At 38.8% G+C, this 12,397-nt stretch overlaps 1 pseudogene; it reads right to left on the bottom strand.

Annotated features, from left to right (window-relative positions):
- Nucleotides 1-3,159: 3,159 nt before the first annotated feature.
- Nucleotides 3,160-12,117, bottom strand: LOC102823055 (annotated as a pseudogene).
- Between the last annotated feature and the right edge of the window lie 280 nt (nucleotides 12,118-12,397).

The following is a 12,397-nucleotide window of genomic DNA, read 5'->3' as shown; positions in this document are numbered from 1 at the left end:
GAACCCTCCAGGGCTGGGGGTGGGGTGTCCACTCTGCCAGGCACCCCCTCTAATCACTAGAATGGAAGTATGCAGACAGCAAGACCAATGAACAAATACAGAAAAACAAGAATGTTCACACCTTTATCTCTGCAGTTCTGTCAGTTGTCCATGGCTGCTCTGATCCTTCCCCTTCTTGGTCTCGCCCAAGATGGTGGCTCCAAGAGCAGCTGAGTTTCTTGAATTAGAAAGCAATGGGTTTCTTGCTTCTGCTAGCAATTCCCCTAGCTGTAAGCCTTCCAACCTTCTAAATATTCCTTTATATGTGGTTCAGAGTTCTGGCACCATCCCCTGAGCCTGCTTGGTCTGGAATTCTGTGTTATTGCTGACGAATATTCTCACTGCACTTCCACCTGATCTGCTATCTTGTTTGTTCTCTTTCTAACTTTTAGTAGGATTGTTTCTCTTTTTCTTGTAGAAGTGTTGTTTTCTAAAAATTTTAGATATTACTTTCTTGTCTGATATGTCAGTGTAAAAAATTTTCCAATTTGTGTGCTTTCTTTTTACTCTTTTGGTGAAATTATTTGATGGACAGTGTCTAATTTTTAGGAGGTCCCAGTCATCTGTTTTTAATTGTACCATTTGTGTTTTTAGTTATGTTTGACAGTGTATTTATGCCATTTATTCGAACCCCTAAGTTTGTTCCTATTTTCTTATTGATGACCTATCTTTATAATTCTAGGTTTTAAATTTAGGTCTTTAATTCACATTGAGTTTGTTTTGGGATATGGTGTAAGAGATATGAGTCTTGTTTCATTCTTCTGCAAATGGATTTCCAGTTTTGCCAGCACCATTTGTTGAAGAGACTCTCTTCCCCACTTAATGTGTTTGGGCCCTTTATCAAAGATCAGCTGACTGTATGTTTGGAAAAATCCCTTAGCTTCTATTTATCCTGGAATGTTTTGACTACACCATCATATTTGATTGACAGCTTTGCAAGGTAGAGATTTACTTCTGGGTTCTCAATTTTGTTTCATTGATATATGTATGTTTCATTGTACTAGTACCAGGCTGCTTTGGTGACCATGGCTATGTAGTAGATTTTGAGATCCAGGGAGTGAGAGGACTCCAACTTTGTTCTTCTTCTCAGGTCTATTTCCTCTCCATATAAAATTAGTGATGTTTTTACATCCTTTTAAAGACTGTTGTTGAAATCTGGATTGGGATTGCATTTAATATATAGATTGCTTTGGGTAGTGCTGACATTTTTACAATGTTAAGTATGCTTCCCTATGAGTATGGTATATTCTTCCATTTTTGTAAGTCTCTTTTGGTTTCTTGGTTCTCTGATTAGATTTATTCTTAAGTATTTAAGTATTTAATAAGGAGCTCTGGTAGCATAGTGGTTATGAATCGTGCTGCAAACCACAAGGTCAGCAGTTCGAAACTACCAGCTGCTCCGCAGGAGAAAGATGAGGCTTTCTGCTCCCATAAAGATTTACAGCCTTGGAAACCCTGTTCAGGGTTGCTATGGGTCAGAACCAACTCGACGGCACTTAACAACAACAACAACAACATTTAATCTTTGGGGTGACTATTATAAATGGTACTGCTTTGCTGATTTCCTTTTTAGAGCTGTCTAATAAATCCAATTGATTTTTGTATATTAATCATGCACCCTCCTACTTTGCTCAATCTTTCAATGAGTTCCAGTAATTTTCTTGCTGAGTCTGGGATTTTCTATGTATAGAATTAGATCATCTGCAAATAGAGAGAACTGTGCTTCTTTTTTTGTCAATGTGAATGCCTTCAATTTTCCTTTCTGGCCTTATAGCTCTGACTAAGACTTCCAACACAATATAGAATATCAGTAATGATAAAGGACGTCCTTGTCTGGAGCCTATTTGTAAAGGAAATGCTTTCAGTTTCTCTCCATTGAGAGTAATGTTGGCTGTTGGATTTATTTTTTATTTTTTATTTTTGAGCTCAAAGTGACCAGATTTTAATTTTGAGAAATAAAATAAACTCCAAAAGCCATAAGTAACTTTAAGTGAATGAGAACAATAATGACTTCTGCTTACATCATGTAGAAATAAGCATTCACATGTTCTTCAAAAGAAAATTATATGCAATGGGATTTACAGTTAAACATTTCAAGGTAAATGTTTATTTAAATTCATAACATCCCTGTTGGCCTTTCATCCAAAGAAAATATACTTAAGCTTTCTATAATTTGCTGTCCATTAACAACTATGATTTAGTCTTATTTACCCCATCACATAGGAGTCCTGGTGTGGCACTGTGGGCTAATGCATCAGACTGCAAAGTCGTTTGAACTGCAAGGTCAGTAGTTCAAGCTCCTTGGGAACCCTATACAGGGTCACTATGGGTTCATTCAATAACAGCAATAACCCCATCACATATGACAACTACATTTTTAAGGATACCACACAAAACTTCTTCATATAGTAAATCAACATCTCAGAATAAGATTTTTTCCTCATCAGCCAATATTATCAATAGAGAAGAGATGAATCATTAGACTGAATTTCTTTCTTGCCCCAAATTATGTGTCAGTAAGAGAGAAAAAGATATGGGCAAAGCCTCCCTCCCACAATTCACAAGATACTTTTACATCAAATGTGGTGGTACCAAAAGTAAATGAATCAAAGAAAGACAATGATTCTAAGGAATTCTTAACATAAAGAATTTTAAAAATAAAGATGCTTCTGGTTGGCTGTTTTACAATTAAGCTTAAATTTTTTTCTAAGAGTGTCACCTAGACATAAGTTAACACAACAGGTTATGTTCTTTTCCCAGGTTAAAATAAACAGCCTGTTGCCAACGAGTTTACCAGTCCTTGCCTCCATACCTAAATTTCAAGCAAGCCTAGTAAATTCCGTCTTAGAGAACAGACCAGACATATTTAGAAATGAAACAGTTCAAAGCTGAGAGGTTTTAAATAAAGCAAATGATTTTAGCTAATGAATGCTAAATATAGCATCTGTTTTGGGACATTATGGCTTAAAATGCTATTTACTTTTAATTTTACAAATAAACACAGCTGTATTGTTCTGACAAGCAATGAAAGACATGCGCCTGTACTAGCAGATTAAGCACTTCTGATGAAGTAACACATCAACTTCAAAATATGCTTCATGTGCGGTACTGATTGTTTTTTTAAGATGTAAATTTTAATACATTATTGCTTTTTGAACTTGAACGGGAAGCAGAATGAGATGATCCAGAAGATGATCTGTGGTGCCTGGTGCCTGTGGTGTTCCATAGCCATTGGCCGTGGGCTCAGGGTTGTTTAGTGTTTTCACCAATCACCTGGTGTTCAAGTGACCATGATCTTCGTCTTTTTTTTTGCTATCACCAGATGAAGAAGATCTAGAATGACTTCTCTTTCTGCCCCTCTCAGGAGAAGATGATGAACTTGAATTAGATCTTTTTTTGTGGGGAAGAAGAGTCCCTGTGGGACCTGGTGCTGGATCTTGATTTCGACCCACGAGATCTCAAATGTTCTCTGGAACTGGAGCGAGATCTTGACTGGGAAGTGGAAGAACTTTTTGATCTGGCCCTGGACCTAGACCTTGAACTTGAGGGGGAGGATGAGCATGATGATGATCGTGAATGTGAAGATCCAGACTTTGAGCGACTGCATCTATTGGATTTCTTTTTATTACTTCTTCTTTACTGGCATCAAGATTCTATTTTGAGAGATCAGCATTATCTTCATCCTCATCCAATTTGTGTTTAGAAAGATCTTCATCCTCATCCTCTTCTTCTCCCTCTGATTCTTTATCTTCAACTTCTTTTAAAAGAGTTGCAGGACAAACTGCCTTTCCTCTGTGTATTTTCTTTATACGTCCAAACTTGTCATATTCACCATCAAATTCTTCTCTTTCTATATATTCAACATTTTCTCTTTCATTAAAACCATGGCCATATCCTGTTCTTTCTACTAATTTAGCACACTTTGGAGTATTACACATTCTGATCTTCTGGCCCAGGTCACATTACTGCAAGTTTTGCACTGCCAATTATTAGCACTAAATAGTTCTCAGCTCTTTTCTGCAAATGTCTTTCCTATTTCAGTACCCCAGCTTTCATCATCTTGGCTTCAGTTGTTTTCTACTGTCAATTCGATTACAGCTGATTCGTCTAGCAAAATTTACATTTCTACATTTTTTTGTCAGGGCAAATCCAATCCCTGTCGCTGACTCGGAAATTCTTGGTCGATATCTTGGCCGTGACACCACAGCCACCCGCAGCAACATCTTCACTGGCTGTTGGATTTTTATATATGCTATTAACTATGTTGAGAAATTTTCCTTCTATTCTTATTTTGTTGAGTATTTTTATCAGGAATGGATTTTGGATTTTGTCAAATGCCTTTTCTGCATCCATTGATACGATCATGTGGTTCTTTTCCTTTGTTTTATTTATTTGGTAGATTACGTTGATTGTTTTTAAAATATTGAATCATCCTTGCATCCCTGATATGAATCCCACTTGATCATGATGCATTTTAATTTATTTTTGATACATAGTTGAACTCTGTTTGCTAGTATTTTGGAGAGAATTTTTGCATCTATATTCATGAGGGATATTGGTCTATAATTTTTTTTTAGTCATGTCTTTGCCTGGTTTAGGTATGAGGGATATGAATGCTTCATAAAATGTATTTGGGGATTTCCCATCTATTTCTATGTTCTGGAATAGTTTGAGTAGAATTGATGTCAGCTCTTCTCTGAATGTTTGGTAGAATTCACCAGTAAAGTCATCTGGACCCAGGCTTTTTTGTGGGGTGGTGGTAGGGGCTAAAATTACCTCATCAATTTCTTCTTTTGTTTTAGACCTGTTTAAGCTTTCTGCTTCATTCTGTGTTAGTTTAGGTTGGTCGTGTTTTTCTAAAAATGCACCCATTTCTTCTAGATTTTCAAATTTGTTGAAGTACAACTCTTCATAGTATTCTGTTATTATCCTTTGGTTTCCTTTGGTTCTGTTGTGATGTCATCCACATTGTTTCTTATGTGTGTTATTTGCATCTTCACCTTCTTTTCTTTTGTTAGATTTTCCAATTGTTTGTCAACTTTACCAATCCTTTCCCAATTAAGTTTTTCAATGTTGGGCTGAACATTGAAACTTCTAGGTTCTTCCTAATGGAGGCAGATTCAATATTCCTTTAGAAATCTGAAGGGGAGTCTTTTATATGCTATTTGATTTCTCTAAATTAAATTTCTCCAGAGCTTTTCATCCTCCTTCTTCAGACACATACTATATCTTGTGTGGAATTGTTTATTAACACTTCACACGTTTCTAAGTGTTTCCTTAATGGAGATTTCAAAGGGCAAGGCATGCCCGAGGCTTTTGCAAACTAGTCTGTAAGGACCTGTTCTCCTTGAAAGCATCGATGATATATATGCCTACTGATTTCGATGAAGAAAAATGATATTATGTATCGTAGATATACATGTAATAGATCTTTGACTCCAAATTTCATGAGTTTGAGTACTGTAAGTAATCAAAGTAGTACCTTGAGAAAACCTGTTCCAAAACATCTCATAAAATCTTTTAATTGCAAAGATGCCACTTTGATGACTAAGGTGTATCTGATCCAAGTTCTGGTCTTACTATCACCTCATAAACATGTGAAAGCTGAATGAAGAATATGGACGAACAAAAAAGAATTGATACTTTCAATGGAAGTGTTGCTGAAGACTATGCAATGTACCACAAACTGCTAGAAAGATGACCAAATCAGTCTTAGCAAAAATATAAACAAAAGCCCCTTGGAAATGTCTTTCTTACTTTGGAGGTGTCACTAGGAAAGATCAGTGGCTAGAGAAGGACCTTGTGTTTGGTAAAGTGGAGGGTCAGCAAAATATGGGGAAAACCTTAAAGATAGATGATCACAAATACCTCAACAATGAACTCAAACCTATTAAAAGTCATGGCGATGGTATGGGATTGGGCACCATTTCGTTCTGTTATATATAAGGCCACCATAAGTCTGAAATGACATGATGGCAATTAACAACAAAAACCATACTTTGGACCATGTACAAGGAGTGATGGATTGCATCTCAATGTCAAGAAAACAAAACTCCTCACCACTGGACCAATAAACAACATTCTTATCAATGGAGAAAAGATTGAAATTGTCAAGGACTTCATTCTTCTTGAATCAATTTTCAACACTCATGGGAGCAGCAGTCAAGAAATCAAAGGACGAATTGCATTAGGCAAATCTGCTGCACAGGAACTTTTAAAAGTGTTGAAGAGCAAAGATGTCAGCTTGAAGACTAAGGTGTGCCTAACCCAAGCCATGGTATTTTCATATGCATGCAAAATCTGGACAGTGATTAAGGAAGACTGTAGAAGAATTGATGCTTTTGAGTTATGGTGTTAGAGGAGAATATTGAAAGTGCCATGGGCTGCCAAAAAAAACCAACAGATCTGTGTTGGAAGAAGTGCAGCCAGAGTGCTCCTTGGAGGCCAAGATGGGCAAACTTCGTTTCTCATACTTCAAACATATTGTCAGGAGGGACCAATCACTGGTGAAGGATATCATGTTTGGTAAGGTGAGGGTCAGAGAAAAAGAGGAAGATCCCCAGGGAGATGGACTAGCAAAGTGGCAGCATCAATGGGCTCAAGCGTGGTAACAATTGTGAGGTTGGCCCAGGATCAGGCAGTATTTGTTCTGTTGTGCATAGGGTCACTATGAGTCGGTAGTGACTTGATGGCACCCAACAACCACAACAACAAAGAGTGAAAAAGTTTACATGTTACTTGGTCTACTATTTTTTTGTATGAGAAATAACTTTAGAATACAAGAACTTATTGAAGAGGCTTGATTATATAAAACTATAAATTAAACCAGTGTTCTGATAATTTTATATTGTCAACATAGGGGCTGTCTAAGAAACCATGGTTTTAGATTATCAACATCATCATTTTGGAGAAGAAAATTTTTACTGTCCAAGAACCTGCTTTGAAATGTCAGTCTAGTCTTAACATTTGCCCCAGGGTGAGGGCCTGGACACTGTACTTCAATCCAGAGCACATCAAAGGGCTTTCTGGTACCAGCTTTCCCTAGCCCCAGACTCATATTCCAAACAAAGCCTCATTACTTTCTGGAAACGGCACTGGTTTCTAGCAGATTGTGTAAATGAAGAAAGCCCATTCCTTCCAAATCTTATCCGTTCACTTTCTTCCCAGTTCATTCACAGGAAACCCAAGTTGAAATGTCTTTAAGTAAACTTTCTTTGATTCGATAAATGTCTGCATTTTGGGCAGGCAAAGACTATGCCGACTCAGCTGGTTTACATTTTTTTTAGGTTGAGTTTACAGAAAAGGAAAACTATGAGCTAATTTTTACCAAGACTACTCTTCTCTGCTTCCCATGAGACCAAAATTTAGCCAGAAGCCAAATAATCACTCTGACAACATAACTGTGTCCTTTTCCTGCATGTTTCTTTTCTTCTAAGAATACGGGCCGGGGGATGTAAACCTATAGTCATATTATCATTTCAAGAGAGGAACGGGCTGTTGACGTCGTCCAGGTGGAAGACTGATTCCACATCGGAGCTGGGTAGGACTCTCAACAACATAATTACGAGTGTAGTGGTTATGAATCGGGCTGCGAATCTTAAGGTCCGCGGTTCTAAACTACCAGCAGCTCCGCGGGAGAAAGATGAGGCTTTCTACTCCCATAAAGATTTACACCCTCGGAAACCCTGTACAGGGTCGCTATGAGTCGGAACCGACTCCACGACACATAACAACCACCACCACCACCAATACCACTGATGTGCCCTCTGCCATACTGTGACTATGACATTGGATGTGCCATGAGTGTTTTAAGTACCAGAAAGGTCACCCCATAGTGGACAGATTTTAGTGGAGCTTTAACCTAGTCAGATTGGGAAGAAAACCTGGCAATCACTTCCAAAAATAAGCCAATGAAAACTCTATGGATCACAATAGAACATTGTTCAATAGAGTGCTGGCAAACTAGTCCCTAGGTTGGAAGGTGGTCAAAATATGCAGCAGTCCCAACAATGGCCTTGGGCACACCAATGCTGGTAAAGCTGGTACAGGGCCAGGCAACGGTGCATTCTGTTTTACATAATGCTGCTGTGAGTTGTAGCTGATGTGACAGCAAGTATCAAAGAAGATATACTTGTGATGACCCCTGTCAAAGACTGGGAGCTTAGTAAAAGTATACTGAGTGTATCCTCTTTTTCTTTTACTGCAGAAACTCCCATCCACAATCTACCTGTTGCATATGCCCCATGGTCAGCGCAGACTACTAAGGGACCAGTCGCTGGAGAAGGATAGCATGTTTCGTAAGGTGGAGGGTCAGAGAAAAAGAGGAAGACTCCCAACGAGATGGATTGGCCAAGTGGCAGCATCGAACGACTCAAGCGTGCCAACAGTAGCGAGGTTGGCCCAGGATCAGGCAGTGTTTCGTTCTGCTGCGCATAAGGTCTCTATGGGTCAGTACTGACTCGATGGCACCTAACAACAACAACAACAATAGTTATTGGTTGTTCTCCAAAGTGGTTAGGGCTCGTCTGTTGAAGGTGTTGGAAGATGGTTGCTAAAACAGCAAAGAGCAAGAACAGAGGGACTGTCATTCCTGCATACTGTCCCCCAATACTCAGTTCTGGGTTCAGCACACTTAACGCCGAGCCTAGACAATTAAAATTAACCTGCTAAGTTTGTGACTGAAATAGATGAAACAAGAAAGAAAGGTAGACAGGAACATCTAGAACAATTATTTGGATTAACTGGGTATTTAGGGTTGTTGTTGTTATGTGCCGTGGAGTTGGTTCCGACTCATAGTGACCAGCAACTCTGTAAAGGGCTTCCGAAGCTATAAATCTTTACAGGAGGCAGAAAGCCTTATCTTTCTCCTGCAGAACAGCTGGTAGTTTTGAACTGCTGACCCTGAGGTTCGCAGCCCGATTCGTAACCACTATGCTACCAGAGCGTAATTAGGGTAGACTGGATAATTATGACAGTTTTCCAAAGTAGAAATAGTGCCCAGGCCTGTATTTTATGGGTTGCCCAGTATCTGGTGGGTCTGTTTGGCTGAAATCAAAGTACGCCATCCTGGAAAACTGCTGCCTTAAAAGCTATTTTGCTTTCTGGACCTCCCGTATCAGCATTAACAGCTTCCACATCACTCTGGGGTCAGAAAATATCTGCCTCTTGAATACAGAGCCAAACCTAAGCTGTGTTAGATAGTTTAAACCTACGACCTTTAACCACATTGTTGAATCATGAAGTAATAAAGCCTCAATCTTCTTTTGAATTGGAAAGTTTAAAGATACTCAGCACAAAGTTGATCCACATTTTAAAATATATCTTTCCATTTCAGTTAGAAGAGCACTGCTTTCAAGATTAAATAAATTATGAGCACGAAATAACATACCTTCTTATTAAAATAATATTCTTATTGCTCAACACATTTTAAAAATTCCTCCAAAATGACTGAGGGAAAGCAAAAAAACATGTCACCTGACTTCATAGTCACAAGTTTGTTTCCTTGATTCAATGCAATTTTCTGCCTTTCACACTCTGTATTTTCTTTCATTCTTTCTTTTTTTACTTAACCCCTGCCCTACTTGTCTACAACATGAGCTAATAACCAAGGATCCCAACAGGTTTGCAATGTGCAATAAGAACAGAAGAGTTCCAGAGAAAGGGTGTCAGACCTGTGACAATTGGGAGATATTAGAGCATGTTTGAGTAGAAATGGGAAAGATGGATGGAGAAGACACTGAAGAGGTGGACAAATGGGGCAAACTGATGGAGCAAGGACTCAGCAGGATTTGGTGGGTCTAAAGAGTATAGATAGCTGCAAAGGTATAGGAATACCAGTTATTCTTCTAGAAAGGATAATCTCTACTTACTACCCCCAGGCTGTTGTTAAATGCCATCAACTTTGGTTCCGATGCATAATGATCCTATATGAGATTTCTGAGGAGTGACTGGTGGGTTTGAACTGCCAACCTTGTGGTTAGCAGTCCAACGCTTATCCTACAGTGCTACACCAGGACCCCTCACTACCACCAGGTGCCCTCTCCTATTAGAACCTCAGCTAACTGCAGTCTGGCTTCCATGCCCTTCACTGCACTTTAACTGGTGTAGTCGAGATCACCAGCTACCACACTACTCTGTCTCCTCAAATCTAATGGGCACTTTTTGCTCTTCTATTAATCAGCTCGTTAGACCTTCTTCCTACAGTTTCTATGGAAATGTTCTCCATATTGTTTCTCCCACTTTCCCAGTTGATCTGTTTTCATTTTCTTCCTCTGTCTACTCCCTCTTGAACTCTAGGGGTTCTTTCCATCTTAAGATGTCATGGTTAGTACATAGTTGGTTCAAGTCCAGGAACCTTCTTGAGTTTGGTGCTTTCTCTACTTGTGGGTTTGTCTCTCCCCATGTGCTGGTGTAGTGAGGTAGCTGGAGACAGCTTCCTACTGGGAAGCACATATCCTAAAGGTTCAGTTTCCACCTGCAATGCTCTAGACTCTAGAACAAAACCTAATTTACTTCTTTATCCTTTCATTTTCATGTCTTTTTTAGGCTTTACCTTGCCTCTTTATAAAAGGGGTCAGAAAGTCAAAACACATCTAGATTCTTAAAGAAAGGTGGTGAGTGGCTGCTCAGTCTAGAGGTTCTAGGTCTTAGAACTCTGACCACAGGTCCGAGATTCCACATTACTTCAAACCAGCTCACAAGGGCTAGAACTCTACAATGATATCTGGAGCTAAAGCCCTCAAGCATTCATTCTTTTGGGCTGCCTTTGCCTGGCTGTATCCTTTGTGAACTTATCTGCTCCAGAACAGGATTTGGTAGTTGAGGTCCTTGGTGCTGGTGTTCTCATTTCACCAACTTGTACTCAAAATCTATTTCCTTTTCTATATACACTTGGTCTGTGGGATCTGATTCACATCCAGAATTCTAAATGCTGCTTTTATGTGATGGTGCCCAATGATAATTTCTAGCACAGACCAAAACTAATACCAGTTACCAGTCAGTTGACTCTGAATCATGGTGACCTCATGTGTGTTTGAGTTAAACTACATTTCATAAGACTTATAGTGGCTGATGTTTTAGAACTAGATCTCTAGGCCTGTCTTCCAAGTTGCCTTTAGGTAAATTCAAACCTCTATACTCTTCTAGTCAGCAGCCAGGCACATTAACCCTTTGCACAACCCACTGACTCCACAACACAGACAGTACTTCTGATCTCTAGGCCCATATTTATTTTCATGATTAACAATCTAAAAGTAAAATCATCAATAATTCCTACCCCTTCCCTTCTCCTGCCCCCATTCTGCCCTTCATTTTGGTCTGGTCAGCTCTTCTTTTTTAAAAATGCAGTCAATGTGAGAACTGAGACCTTAAAACTCTTCAAAGAAAAAGGGTAATACTTCAGAACCTAATGTTTAACCATGATTTCTTAGACAAGGCACTAAAAGCATGAATGACACAAAACAAAATAGATAATGGGACCTCATCAGAATTAAAATCTTTTATATATAAAGGACTTTATCAATAAAGTAGAGACAACTTAGAGATTGAGAGCAAATACTTGAGAAACATATATCTGGTATTGTTGTTGTATGTTATCAAGTGAGTTCTAAATAATAGCAATCTTGTATATATGTCCAAGGAGCAGCTGTTGGGTTTGAACTGCTGACCCTGCAGTAAGCAGTCCAGAGTTTATACTACAGCACTACTCCAGGACTCCATATATCTGATAAGGGATTAATATTCAGAATATACAAAGAACTCCTAAAGCTTTATAGCAAAAAGACATGGACAAAATAACTAACTTGATGTTTTACCAAAAAGTATATACAAACAGCCAACAAGCACATGAAAAGATATGCTCCATGTCATTGGTGCTGTTAGGTGTCATCCAGCTGATTCCTACTCACAGAGACTTGGTGTCCAACACAATGAAATTTTGCCTGGTCCTGCACTATCCTCAAAATTGTTGCTATGCGTGAGCTCATTGGTGCAGCCACTGTGTCAATCTTTGCCTTAGTCATTTGGTAGATACAAATCAAAAGGACAGTAACTTACCTCTTCACCTTCACTGGAGCCCATGTGGCACTGCAAGATAAGCACTGAACTACTAATCACAAAGTTGGCAGTTCAAATCCACTAGCCACTCAATGTCAAAAGATGAACATTTCTATTCCCATAAAGATTTATAAACGTGGAAACCTTATACAGATCACTTTGAGCAAAAATCGACTCAATAGTGGTAGGTCTGTGTTCTAGTGGTTTAATGGCCATTATTTAAAAAGAAGAAAAAGACCAAAATGGATGTCAGAAGAGACTCTGACACTAACTCTCCAGTGTAGAGATACTAAAGCAAATGGAA

The sequence above is a fragment of the Chrysochloris asiatica genome, unplaced genomic scaffold, assembly GCF_000296735.1.
Source record: "Chrysochloris asiatica unplaced genomic scaffold, ChrAsi1.0 scaffold00313, whole genome shotgun sequence".
NCBI classification, from domain to species: Eukaryota; Metazoa; Chordata; class Mammalia; order Afrosoricida; family Chrysochloridae; genus Chrysochloris; species Chrysochloris asiatica.
The sequence above is the reverse complement of the archived record's forward strand: the minus strand, read 5'-3'. Positions and strand labels throughout refer to the sequence as shown.